Below are 13,598 nucleotides of genomic sequence, written 5' to 3' on the forward strand. Positions count from 1 at the left end.
TGGACAACAATGTGGTAACTATTGGGGGGCGGCGGGGTGCAGGGGGTACAAGGTGACTAAATGGTAATGGGAAAAAATATAATAAAGACTAAATAAAAAAAAATAGACTTCCGGCCAAGACGGAGGCGTAGGTAGACACTGTGCCTCCTTGCACAACCAAAAGGACAACAACAATTTAAAAACAGAATAGCAACCAGTACTGACAGAAAATTGAACTGTATGGAAGTCCGACAACCAAGGAGTTAAAGAAGAAACATTCATCCAGACCTGCAGCAAGGGCAGAGTCGGGGGCTGGGTGGAGAGGACTCACAGCAAAGCAGCGGCTGGTGGACCCCAGGTGCTCAAGGTAGCAGCAGGCCAACCAAACGAGGCGGTGGATCATGGAGGGGCTTGGTGCACAAGGCTGCTGGCTGACCAGGCGGTCGCACATTCGTGCGTAGCTAAACCAGGCAAAACTGAGGGGCCAGACAGACTGAGCAACCCAGGGAATAAAGCCTCAAACCACCAACTGAAAACACCTGGGGGTTTGAGCTGCCTGGAGAGACTCCCAGCCTCATGGGAGAGTTCGTTGGAGACACCCACAGGGTCCTAGAATGTACACAAACCCTCTAACATGGGAATCAGCACCAGAAGGCCCCAGTTTGCTTGGGGGAAGCAGCGGAAGTGACTGAAATCTAGAGAGTGGAGCAAGCGCCATTGTTCCCTCTCGGACCCCACCCCCACATACAGCCTCACAACCCAGTGACTGAGTTGTGCCCTAGTGAATACCTAAGGCTTTGCCCTTTACTACATAACAGGTGCAATAAGACAAAAAAATGGCTCAAATGGAAGAACAGATCAAAGCTTCAGAACAAATACAACTAAGCAATGAAGAGATAGCCAACCTATCAAATACACAGTTCAAAGCACTGGTGATCAGGATGCTCACAGAATTGGTTGAATTTGGCCACAAATTACATGAACAAATGAAGGCTACAATAAGTGAAATAAAGGAAACTATACAAGAAACCAATAATGATGGGAAGGAAACTGGGACTCACATCAACAGAGTAGACCAGAAGGAAGAAACAACCAAACAGAAAGGAAGGAAGAAATAAGAATTCAAAAAATGAGGAGAGGCTTAGGAACCTCCAGGACATCTTTAAACATTCCAACATCCAAATTATAGGGGTACCAGAAGGGGAAAGAGGAAGAGCAACAAGCAAAAAAGTTATCTGAACAAATAATAAAGGAGAACTTCCCCAATCTGCCAAAGGAATTAGACTTCCAGGAAGTCCAGGAAGCTCAGAGAGTCCCAAAGAAGTTGGACCCAAGAAGGAACACACCAAGGCATATCATAATTACATTATTCAAGGTAAAAATGAAGGAGAGAATCCTAGAAGCAGCAAGAGACAAGGAGACAGTTACCTACAAAGGAGTTCCCATCAGACTGTCAGCTGATTTCTCAAAAGAGATTTTACAGGCAAGAAGGGACTGGAAAGAAGTATTCCAAGTCATGAAAGGCAAGGACCTACATCCAAGATTGCTCTATCCAGCAAAGCTTTCATTTAGCATGGAAGGGCAGATAAAGTGCTTTTCAGATAAGGTCAAGTTAAAGGAGTTCATCATCACCAAGCCCTTATGTTATGAAATGTTAAAGGGAATTATCTTAAAAAGATAAAAAACATGTACAGTAAAATGACAGCAAACTCACAATTATTAACAACCAAACCTAAAACAAAAACAAAAAGAAACTAAGCAAACAACTAGAATAGGAACAGAACAACAGAAATGGAGATTATAAGGAGGGTTAGTGACAGGGGAATGGGAGGAGGAGAGAGGGGGAAAAGGTACAGAGAATAAGTAGCATAGATGGTAGGTAGAAAATAGACAGGGGAAGGGGAAGGGTTCCCACAGACAGTATGGGAAATGTAGAAGCTAAAGAACTTATAAGTATGACACCTGGACATGAACTAAAGGGGGTGGGAGAGGGTGTGCAGGGTGGAGGAAAGTGAAGGGGGAAAATGGAACAACTATAATAGCATAATCAATAAACTATATTAAAAAATAAAGTCAAATGAAATAGAAATATTGGCATAAAATTTTTTAAATAAATAAATGGAAAAATTAAAAAATATCATGGGCAAGACAACATCATAATGTCTAGAAATATGTATTCATGAAAAACTTTTTAAAACACAAGGAAGCAATTACCACAAAAGTCAGAAGAATGGCCATTCGTGGGAGTACAGAAGTAGCTGTGACTGGGATGGGGCGATGGGGCACTCTGGCACGGCTAGCATAGTTCTGTACCCTGATCTAGGTGCACCGTCTTTTAAGAATTCATTATGCTATCCCTCTAGTCTGTGTGTTCTGTTTCATTTCATAATAAAAATTCATTTCACTATTAAAAATTAAACAATAAAAACAAAACTAAAGGAAATACCCAAAAAGCTGGTATAATTTTTTTAAGATTTTATTTATTCATTTTTAGAGAGAAGGGAAGAGAAGAAAGAAAAATACCAAGGTGTGGTTGCCTCTCGCGCACCCCCTATTGGGGACCTGGCCTGCAACCCTGACATGTGCCCTGACTGGGAATTGAACTGGCAACCCTCTAGTTCACAGCCAGCACTCAATCCATTGAGCTACACCAGCCAGGGCTAAAGCTGGTATCATTTTATAGCCAGACTGACTGGGTTTGAATTATGGATTCTTCCATACAGCCAGAAAAGTACTAATCTCTCTGTGCCCCCATTTCTCTATCACAAAATAAGGATAAGAAAAATATTTAGCTCATAGGTTGTGTGAAGATTAAGGGAGTTAATATACAGGCATACCTCAGAGATATTGCAGGTTCAGTTCCAGACCACCACAATGAAGCACACATAAAAGTCATGCTTACACTATACTCTATTAACTGTGCAATAATAGCATTATGTCTAAAAAATCAATGCACATACCTTAATTTTAAAATACTTTATTGCTACAAATATTAACCATTATCTGAGTCTTCAGTGAGTTGTGCAGGGAAGTTAAACACAATAAAACAAGGTATGTCTGTAGAAAGGAGACAGAACAGTGCCTGGCACATAGCAGGACAGAGGTGGCAATCACAGTTGGTGATCAGCTGTGTTATCTTATTACTTAAACTCTCTGGGCTTCAATTTCCTTCATTGAATTTAAAGTATCTACCTGATAGGATTATCAGGAGGTCAAAAGAAAATATATGTATTATACCTAGCATAGTAATCAATAAACAATAGATTTCTTTCCATGGTCTCCCAACATCCAATGAGTAATCTGTCACATTAGGCATACCTCAGCCACAGCACATTCCTCTTGCACTTTTAACCTGGTTGTTCAAGTTGATCTCAGTGAAATGATCATCCAGTGAATCTTATACCTGAAACTGGATCTTCATCTAGGTTTCAAAGAAAGAAACATGCCAAAAATCATAAAATATCCAACTTCCTAGTAAAAATGGTCTTGTGTGACTACCAGAGCAGGCATCCACAGCAATGGTAACCAGTGAACTGAAGCTGAACAACTGAAGTAACTGGACTCTGATGCTCAACACCATGTGCCTTCTCCCTTCTCTTCTTTCCCCTTTTAACTCTCCTCTCCCTGCTGGGAGTCCAAACCTATCTATCATCAATTCTGACTTCTGGCCTCACAGGTAGAATATTCTCATTTGCAAGGTACTAAAAAGGAGCACACTCAGAGACCCAGATACCACTGAACATAAGAGGCAAAAGCAGGAAGAAAACTGTAACTATCTCAGTTCCACCAGTAATCAAAAGGCAAGGGCAGGAAGAAAAACTATCTCAATTCCCCCAGTAACCAAGCTCTCCTTTTTAGAGGTCCATACTCTGAAATTAATGTGTAAATCGTTTGCAGCCTCCCAGGCTCAGGCTCACAGGACACAGCTGGAATTTCTGATCACAGAAAGAGATCAAAGGCTTGCCAAGGCATAAGCTGTAGCTTTAATGAGTCTTTTTTTTTTTTTTGATACCTCACCTTAAGTAAGATTTAGGGGTTGCAGGGTAGGAGTTGGTTTGTACACGGCATAGAAAGCCAAGTGCAAAAAAGCAAAAAACAGCTGTTTTTTCTGGCACTGTCCAGGTTTCCCAAGAGCCCTTTGGTAACTTGCCCTTTACAGGTTTAAAGCCCCTGTAACATGCGCCATATATTAAATGTAATTATTTTTTTGCCATGGGGGAGAGGGGCTGGAAATAAACCATGGCGAATTAACTATTCTTTCTCAAGTGAATCACATTAAAATTCATAATTAGCTTTCTCAAAAGCATATAGTTCGATTTACTGCAATAAACAGAATATGCATTGTTTTCAAAGTCTCTACTGTCTATTAAGGGCAAAAGCTCTATTCCAAATATATGTAAACATGCTGTTTAACGTTCCTAAAAAGAACTGAATCTAGCACAAACAAGAAAATGGAGTTAGGATTGGATATCATCTCAACCAAATCATTCTGCCCCAGGAGAGGTTACATAAAGGGCCAGAACACACTTCTCCAGCTTTGAAGCAAAAGCTGAGGCAAAACCCCAGGGGGCCCCCTCTTCCCCAAGGTGGGGCTGGGGAAGCCCAGGTCCATTTGGCAAACTGAAAGTAAAAAACAACAACAACAACAAATGGGCATTACGTGCAGTGTTTAATAATGTAATAGTTAAAAAATAGTTAAAAAAATAATAGTAGAAAAAAATTTCTCTGGCAGTAGAAACCCTTTCTGGTTGGTCTCTTAGCCTCTGGCGTTTCCACTTCATTGATTTTCTTAACAGAATCAAATTAGACTCCGCATAAAATCAGAGGAGCCCCGAAACAGGAATGAGTATAAACCAGAGAAAAGGATACTCACCTACCCATTCGCATATACCGCCCGGTTTTTCGCTCCCAGTCTTCCCTAGCCAAGCAACCTTCATAGACTCCCAATTACCTACAACTTATATAGAATCCATCTGCCCAGGTATTAAGAGCGATATTCAACAGGTGTACCACAATAATTTTTTTTAACATTTAAAAAAATTGTTGTTCAAGTACAGTTTTCTGCCTTTTCCCACCACCCTAGCCCTCCCTACCTCCTTCCCATGTTTCCATCCGGCCCCCCTTGTTGTTGAGAATTTTTAAAACATTCAATACCTGACTATTTAGTCAAGGGCACTGACCTCTTTGTTCTTAGATTGTCAAATTTAAAATAACAACAGCGAACACAACAATAGCCATTAGTGTGAATGAATCAAAATTATACTTTTGAGTACTACAGAAATTTAATTAGTTTATGCGTGCCATGAAATAAAAAAGGCTGAAAATCGCTGCTTTAAGATTTACACTTACTGCCCCATTTAACCTCCGCAACCATGCCAGACAAGAATTACCAGCTGTATTCTATAAAAGAAGAAAATGAGGCGCTGCTGACACGTTACGTCTGTAGCCAAACATCACAAAGGGCAGGGAGCCAAGACTCATCCAGGTTTACTAGGTACCCAATCCTAAAACTGATTTTTTTAACTAGCGCGAATCAGTCCAAGGCGGCTCCTCTCTGAGGGCTGCGACAAGGATCAGTATGACCACTCGCAGGGCCTAAGTGAAGCCAATTCTGGGGATGCCTCAGGTAGGAGCTGCTGCCCAGGACCCTGTGAACCCCAACGCAACACTCACCTACCTTCGCAGAGGTGTGCCACCAGCAGCTTGCCCAGCAGGGCCCGCTCTGCTGCCTTGGGCCCCACCTCTGCAACCGTTACCGCGCCGTGGGAGGCTGACCAATCGAGCCCGAATACGTCGAGGGGCCTCCCACTGCTCCGCCTCAGGAAAGCCCGGAGCGATTTTCTCCAGCGCAGCAGTTGGCTGGGACGTCCCAGCACCTCCCAGTGGGCTCCGTTGCTGGGGGCGGGGCTTATATTAAAGTAGTTGCCAGCGTGCGTTTGAGTGTGTGGCCATCTGCGCCTGCGCACTTCCCTTGCACTTGCATCAAGGTCTTAGTTCGCAGGTGTTTTACCACCTACCTGGAGCTCAACATGCCGGGATGATTTAAGATTAACACAGCGAGTCCCTCGGTGAAAGTGAGACTCGGACTATGTGGCCACCACAGACCCTATCCTGCAGACACTTACGCCCTCCTAACCTGTGAGCCGTTGCTGCGGAACCTGTTAGCTGTTCTCTATGTTTCAGACCTGGTTGAGCACTGCAGCACTGGCATTTGGAGGACCCCAAACGTGTTTGTTTACGATTTTACCCTTCTATTCAGCATTTGCCAAATCTTCACAAAGTGTCAGGACCTATATCAGTCTCCAGAGATGCAGAGGTGGCTCACAGGAGATGCTCAAAGTCTAGTTAGGGAGAATGGGTGTACACTCTGAAATTAAGATTGTGTGATATCATCAGATAAGGGTGTGAAGGGCACAGAAGAAAAAGAGAAGGAGGCTTACATAAGTCAGTCACCGACGTCTTCCTAGACCAGTGGGCCTCAACCCTGGCTGCACATTAGAATTACCCAGGGGGCTTTGAAAACCCTTGCTACTCAGGCCTCAGACCAATTAAGTCAGAATCTCCAGGGTGGGACTGGGAGATTCTAATGTGCAGCCATGCTCAACAACTGTGAACGTGGAGAAATACTTAAGAATGATTCTGAATGGTGAAAAGAGTTCCCCAGTAGTGCAGGGAAGAAAGGTAGAGAAAACTTCATGTGTAAATGAAATAATAATTCAAAACCACATTACAATGCCTAGTTTACAAGTGCTCTACAAACCCAATCTTTTTTTTGTCCCTTCCGGACAGCTCTTATTTGCCTTCCTGCGAAACACAAGTCCCACAGTCTTTGCAAATATAACAGAGCTTACTGAGGGCTGCCTTTGGAAGCTGAGGAATGTGCTTCATCACTATAGAGGCTGAGGAGGAAAGCCTTAGGAGGTATGCTAAGGAGCTGGGACTTCATCCAGAAGCTGATAGGAAACAATAGACAAGTCTTCAAAATGGGTATTAAATGGAAAAGTGTTTGGGTGTCTGCTGGCCTAATTTTCTTGTATCCTGACATATCAGTGAAAGCTGTAAAACAAACAAACAACAACAACAAAAAACCCAGCTCCACAGGGTACAAATATGATTGCTGCTTTACTTTTTACCCACAAAAGAAAATCAGCTCAGTTCTCTACTGCTCCATTTAATAAGTTGAGGATACACAAATAGGATCCATGCCCACCATTTAAAAAAAAAAACTGGTAGGGGATTAAGTGATCCAAAAATTCCTAAGTGAAAATCCAATTTCCACTCACTGAAAGAGAAGGAAGGCCAGGTCTCTCACCTGCCACCACTGTCATTGCCTCTTACAGCCACAGAGTGTCGCTGTTGACGACCTGCATTTTTCCAACTGGCTAAATGATGCACATTTGTAGCCTTGCAGGTCCCACAATGGCCAACAGGCTTCCCCAGATGAGATAACAGCCACGGTGTCTCTCACAAGAAGGCCTCAGAGTCACAGCAATTTGGGTACAATACTTTCAGACCCATACTCATCCTTATTCCAGGCAGCTGTGCCTGGCCCCCATGCAAACATATCCTGAGTTCCAGAAGGGAAAAGGGGTTACCATAATTGGAATTGGCAGTGGGTTGGGTGTTCTTTGAATCACATAGGTTGGGAGGTGATATGACGATTTAAGTAAAACTGGAGTCCTGAGCTCAGTGAGAGGACAATGGATGCTAGATGAATAGATCACCAGCACTCACAGTCTTTGAAGCACAGGAAGCCTGATGGCTCTCTATTTCCTACCAATAGTGAGCCTCCCTCTCATCACTCGTGGATTTTGTGTGTAGCAAGTGACGAGGAGGAAGCTCTGTAGCACTGTCCTCCAAAGAAAGTCCCTTCTTTTGGACCATCAAGGTAGAGCCTGTCCAGCACCTCGCTTTGCTGGAGAAGGAAAAGACTGCACACAAGTTCAGTCTTCATCTTGGCATCCCGCTATGCTGGTCTCAAGAGTTTTCTATGGGCCTCACTCACCCACCAGGATTCTAATGGTTCTAAACATTTATTTAACATTCAGCCATTTACAAAAAATTTATTAAGCACTGGTTATGTATTAGGGATTGAACTAGATCCTGGGTTTACAGTTGTGAGTAAACCAGATGTGGTTCCTGCCTCTGGGGACCTTACAGTTTAGTTGGGAAGAGAAATATGAAACAGATACAAAGAAGTATGTAATTATGATAAGTGCTGTGAAGGAAGAGAATGGGAGTGCATGGTGGAGGCCTCTCTGAGGAAGTGACATTTAAGCTGATATCCAAAGCCTGCCTTCTTTTCAGCTTACTGCTTTCCTCTGTGGTTTGACTTTCCAGTATAAATTATAGCCTTTGTTAGCAATTAAAACAGACCATTTTGTTTCTAAACTGCTAAGCTGGCTCTCAAATCTTCTCATGGGTATTGAACTATGAGGTTCTTTCCACTACTAGGAATACATTAAATATGAATGGTATTTGGTGATGAATTCTTGGACCTTCTCTGATTAACAAGTCTTTTCAAATCCTTTATTTGTTTATACATTTCTTTGTTTCCCCCATGAGAATTTGAACTCCTGGGGAAATGGGTCATATCTTACTTTTTCCAGCATTCAGAATAGTCCCTAGCACACAGTAGGTATTCAGTGCAGTATTAAATTGCATTGTTAAATCTGAATTAGAACTATACAGGTGGCATTTACCATCAATAGCCATTTTCTAATATGGACAATAAGCAAAAAGCACAGGCTAATATATTAATAACAGATGTTTGAGACTCTATACAGAATAACAATAGTTATATTAATTGAGCCCTTAAGATGTGCCAGGCTCTGGGCTAAGTAAACTTTCATCTTCTAATTGTTGACTCTTCACAACTGTAAATACTATTATTATCTTTATAAATTATATTACAAATTATGAAATTAGGAAATAGAAGGGAAAAAAAGACTTCAGAGTCAGGATCTGAAATTAAAATTCTGGCTTCAAAGCCTATTTCATTAACTACTTGACCATGCCACGTCTCATCATGGGCATCTGCTCTACCATAAGTTGGTGTATGCACTTATTTTCATTTCCAATTATTTCATCTGTCTCTGCGTTAGTTATCTATTGATGTATAACAACAAATTATCCTTCATCACAGCAGCTTAACACAAACATTTATTCTCTCAAAGTTTCTGTGAGCCACAAATACTAGAGTGGCTTAGCTGGATGGTCTGACAGAATCTTCCATGAGATTGCAGTCAACCTATTGACCAGGGCCACAGTCACCTCAAGGTTCAGCAGGAGCAGAAGAATTTGCTTCCAAATCCATACATGTGGTTGTTGGCAGGCCTCAGTTCATTCCTTGCCAAGTGGGCCTCTTCACAGGCTGCCTGAGTGTCCCACAACACGGCACTTCCCACAACGGGGGTGAGCTAAGAGAATGTATGAACAGCTACAGAAGCTGAACTCTTTTTTTAGAAACTGTTGCTCCCAATCACAAGACCAACCCTGGGAAAATGTGGGAGAGGACTGAACAGGGTGTGAGCCCAGGAAGCAGGGATCATTGGGAGCCATCTTGGAAGCAACTAACCATAACCTGTGAGCTAATTTTTTGTGATTGTCTCCTCCACTAGAACATAAACCTTATGAGTGAGGAAAAACCAGCAGTGCTGTTCACTGTTATATTCCCTGCCACAGTGCCTGCCGTATAACGGTCAATACTGAACCGTTTTATGTAGTGATGATGGTGAAATGAAGTCCAAAGGATGAGATCCCTACAATCCTGTCTTCCACTCAAATTCCCAGCTGCCATTCATGGTACCATTTAAATAATTTTTAAAAGCAGGACTGTATCATGCCCAAGAACATTTACATATATGAGGCCTGTCCAGAAAGTATCCATCTGTATAATATGAAAAAGAGACATTTTATTGAAGAAGATAACAAAATACAAGAAACACTGTACATAGGCTGATGATGCCTCCATTCCCTTCAAAGTAGGCACCTTGGGACCTCACACAGTTCTCCCAATCACCATCCTTAACCCTATCATATTTTCCTGAACCTCATTGATGGTCTGAAATCTCTTCCCTTTCAAAGGTGATTTTAGTTTTAGGAAAAGCCAGAAGTCACAGGGCACCAAATCTGGGCTGTATGGAGCTGAATCACCTGGGTGATTTGACGTTTTGCCAAAAATCTCCATGCTAGACATGATGTATGAGTAGGCACATTGTCGTGATGAAACTGCCAATCACCAGTTGCCCATAGCTATGGCCTTCTGAATCATCCACATAGTTTCTGCAGAAAGATGTTCAAACTTAATGCAAAATTTGATGCAGATTTTTGCTCTACTCAGTCATTTTGAAGATTTTATTTCTTTTTAGAGAGAGGGGAAAGGAGGCAAAAAGAAAGGGAGAGAAACATCCGATGTGTGAGAGATACATCAATCAGTTGTCTCTTGCAGGCCCCCAACTAGGGACCTGGCCAACAACCCAGGCAGTTGCCCTGACTGGGAATCAAACCAGTGACTTTTTGGTTCACAGGTCAGCACTCAACCCATTGAGCCACACCAGCCAGGGCTTCCTCAGTCATTTTGAATGTGACAGCCACAGAGTGCACATGCTTACTCAATAGCATCTACCACCCCCACTGATTAGTACAGTGAAGTCCTGTAAGCCATTCTCATATTTATAATGGCTGGACTTTTTCCAGACACATATAAGAGGTTTGTCTGCATTTGTGCCACAGCCTCCTTGAACTGAGGGAGAGCATGGCCAACAGCATGAGGCTGTAGTTACTGACACTGGTTCTGACACACAGTCCTCTAAGACCAGAATCCTGGGCCCTGGGGTCTTACCTAAAGCACTGGTGCCTCTTCCTTTAACACAGAGCCAGTAGTAACACTGGAACAATGCTGGAAGGGCACATTAAAATTTTAAATGTGTAGGTATCAGACTATGTAACTTTTCCTTTTATTTTGATCTCTATTCATGCTGTTCAAAAAGTTCAGAAAATCAGTCAATCCATTAACAATCCCCTTTTCAAAAGGAGGCTAAAAAAACATGGACTATTGTGAATGAAAGCATTTTTAGCTTCTCTCTTAACATAAATCACTGATATCTTTGGGCAAATTGGTGAGAAGCCATTTAAGAAGAAAGAGCAGTATGTAGGTACTTCCTGGGAAACAAGGAAACAATCTGAGAGTGAGAATAAAGTCAAAGGCAGGATCAGTCTGAATGAATATGTTTTGTACTCACTTTCAATGCCTTTCACAATGTTTTGTTTGGCTTTCTTTCTTTCCATAACAATCCTGTCTGGTAACAATGTACTATTCCTGCCTCCAGTGTCCTGGGCCCAGGGAATGAGGAGGTGGAAAATGCAGCCCGAACTGGTATGTTCCTTAGTTCCAGGTATCCCAGACACTACACCCAAAGAAAAAATAGTGGCACAGAACAAGTCACCTGTGAAATCACAAACTGCCTATTCTTGGTGCAGACCTGAGTGTACCTTATGAGCTCGCCCTGGTGTCCCGAGGCAGAGGAGCTTTCTAGGCCTCAAAGACAGGGCCCAGATTTTTCTTCAATCTTAATTAACACTTTTCTAATAAGGCCCTATTAATGTGAACTTTTCAAATTCCACAGGCCTGGCTCCACATATTGGCCCTACAACTCCTGAAGGGCTTTCAGTCTCTCTGTAATTTGGTGTAAATATAATCATTGGCTGTTGTAAGAACTATAGACAATGGGCCTTGGCTGGTGTGCCATCAGTGTTTCTCTCCTAGCTCAGATTGAGCATGGGCCTGTGAACTAAAGGGTGGCTGATTTGATTCCTGGTCAGAGCACATGCCTGGGCTCCAGGCCAGGTCCCCAGAAGGGGGCACGTGAGAGGCAACCACACATTGATGTTTCTGACCCTCTCTTTCTCCTTCCCTTCCCCTTGCTCTAAAAAGAAATCAATAAAATCTTTAAAAAAAGAAAAAAGAACTATAGGCAATAATATAAAGGCACATAGCAAGCATTCAATAAATTACCCCACTGGTTTTGTTAAAGATAGCCCAATTTCTAAAGTTTTATAAGAAAATATGGTCCTTCATTAACACATCTGTGATCTACTCCCTAACCAAGACTTCCTGGTCCTAACCCAACAACTCAGAATTGTTTCTAAGAAGAACTAAGGACTAGGGAAAAAGAATTAAGGAGATGTCTTCACCCAGCCTTTTCCCAGCTCTGGAAATTTCACCACTCTGGAGCCTTTTACCTTTTCCCTTTAATTCATTCTTTCAGCAATCATTTATTTTAAACTCGCTGTTCAAGATACTGGTGCAGAAGAAAATACAAATATGAAAAGTCTTTGTCTCAGGGGACTTTCAATATAGAGCAGCAAACAAGAAACCAGTGCTTACTAAGCAGAATTCCTGCAACGTAATTTGCTTAAGAATTCAGTTATTGCCCTGGTCAATGTGGTTCAGTTGGTGGGAGCATCATCCTGTAACCAAAAGGTTGCCAGTTCAATTCCCAGTCCGGCACATACCAAAGTTGTGCGTTCAAACCCCTGTCTGGAAGCTAGATCCCAGGTTCAGGCACTACGATCCCAGGTCTGGGAGCATACAAGAGACAACCAATCAATGTATGTCTCTCTCACATCTGATGTTTCTCTCTCTTAAAAAAAAAAAGAATTCAAACTATTACTAGTTTGTAGATTGGATAATCTAATCAATAGATTATTCTCTATTGCCTCCCAACTCCCCTTCACTCACATACTGGCATAGATTGTAGAAACAAATCCACCGTATAACCCCAAAGGTGAGACAGTCCTTTACATTGACATCAAGCTGCAAGGAGAAATTACGTAAGAGGTCAGGATGCCTCTCTGCCCCCAAATCTGCTGGTCCCTCAGAACCCCTCCAGAACACTTTGCATGTTTCTGCTTTGTTGCTGGGCCCACTCTCCACAGGGACCACTCACTGCTGTTCTCAGGTGGCCCACTCAACAACCTTTGTCCCTCTCTGCAGGCGACATTGTCCCCTCCTTAGAGTGAAATCCAAGGCCACCTAAAACATTACCCAGGCCTGATCTTTATTTGGTCATTCAACAAATATTTATCAGAGCTTACTCTGTGTGAGCTTACACTATGCAAATGTGGGAGATAAAAGAATGACAGCTAAGCAACCATGGTCCCTGCCTTCACAGATCTGTCTACTAAGAGACACATTCAGGCCCTGACCCTGTGTGACTCAGTTGGTTGGGCGTCCTCCCACAAAGCGAAAGGTCACTGGTTTGATTCTTGGTGGGCCCAAGTGCCTGGGTTGGGAGTTGCTGTTCTGTGCCCTCTTGGGGTGCCTTAGAGAGGCAACAGATCAATGTTTTCTCTCTTTTCTCTCTCACATCAATGTTTCTGTCCCTGCCTCCCTTCCTTCCCCTCTAGTAAAACCTTTTTTTTTAAACAAGATACACATTCAGCAAAAATTACACAAAAAACTGCACACCTTGAAAGGGACGAAGAGAATTACAGGTGCTGCAAGTCTTAGGGGCCAGAAGAGTTTTCCCTAAGAAATGATCCAGGGGTGTCCAAACCACAGCGTGTGTTGTTAAAACAAAGTTGTAAATTTACTTAAAACAGTGTAAGATTCTTTT

The 13,598-nt window shown here is 42.5% G+C and overlaps 1 protein-coding gene across 5 annotated transcripts in view; it reads right to left on the reverse strand.

Annotated features, from left to right (window-relative positions):
• CEP70 (centrosomal protein 70) overlaps positions 1–6,996 on the reverse strand; it is a 62,705-nt gene extending 55,709 nt beyond the window's left edge. The window contains exons 1-2 of one of the 5 annotated variants that reach the window (XM_028518716.2): positions 5,657–5,698; positions 3,298–3,400 (exon numbers count right to left, since the gene is read on the reverse strand). The gene's annotated coding sequence lies outside the window, so the exon portion shown is untranslated. Of the gene's footprint in view, positions 1–3,297; positions 3,683–5,652; positions 5,814–6,830 lie in introns of those variants that run through there. The other 4 variants (XM_036030708.1, XM_036030714.1, XM_036030711.1 and 1 more) reach the window with 4 other exon arrangements.
• Between the last annotated feature and the right edge of the window lie 6,602 nt (positions 6,997–13,598).

Source organism: Phyllostomus discolor, chromosome 7, assembly GCF_004126475.2.
Source record: "Phyllostomus discolor isolate MPI-MPIP mPhyDis1 chromosome 7, mPhyDis1.pri.v3, whole genome shotgun sequence".
NCBI lineage: Eukaryota > Metazoa > Chordata > Mammalia > Chiroptera > Phyllostomidae > Phyllostomus > Phyllostomus discolor.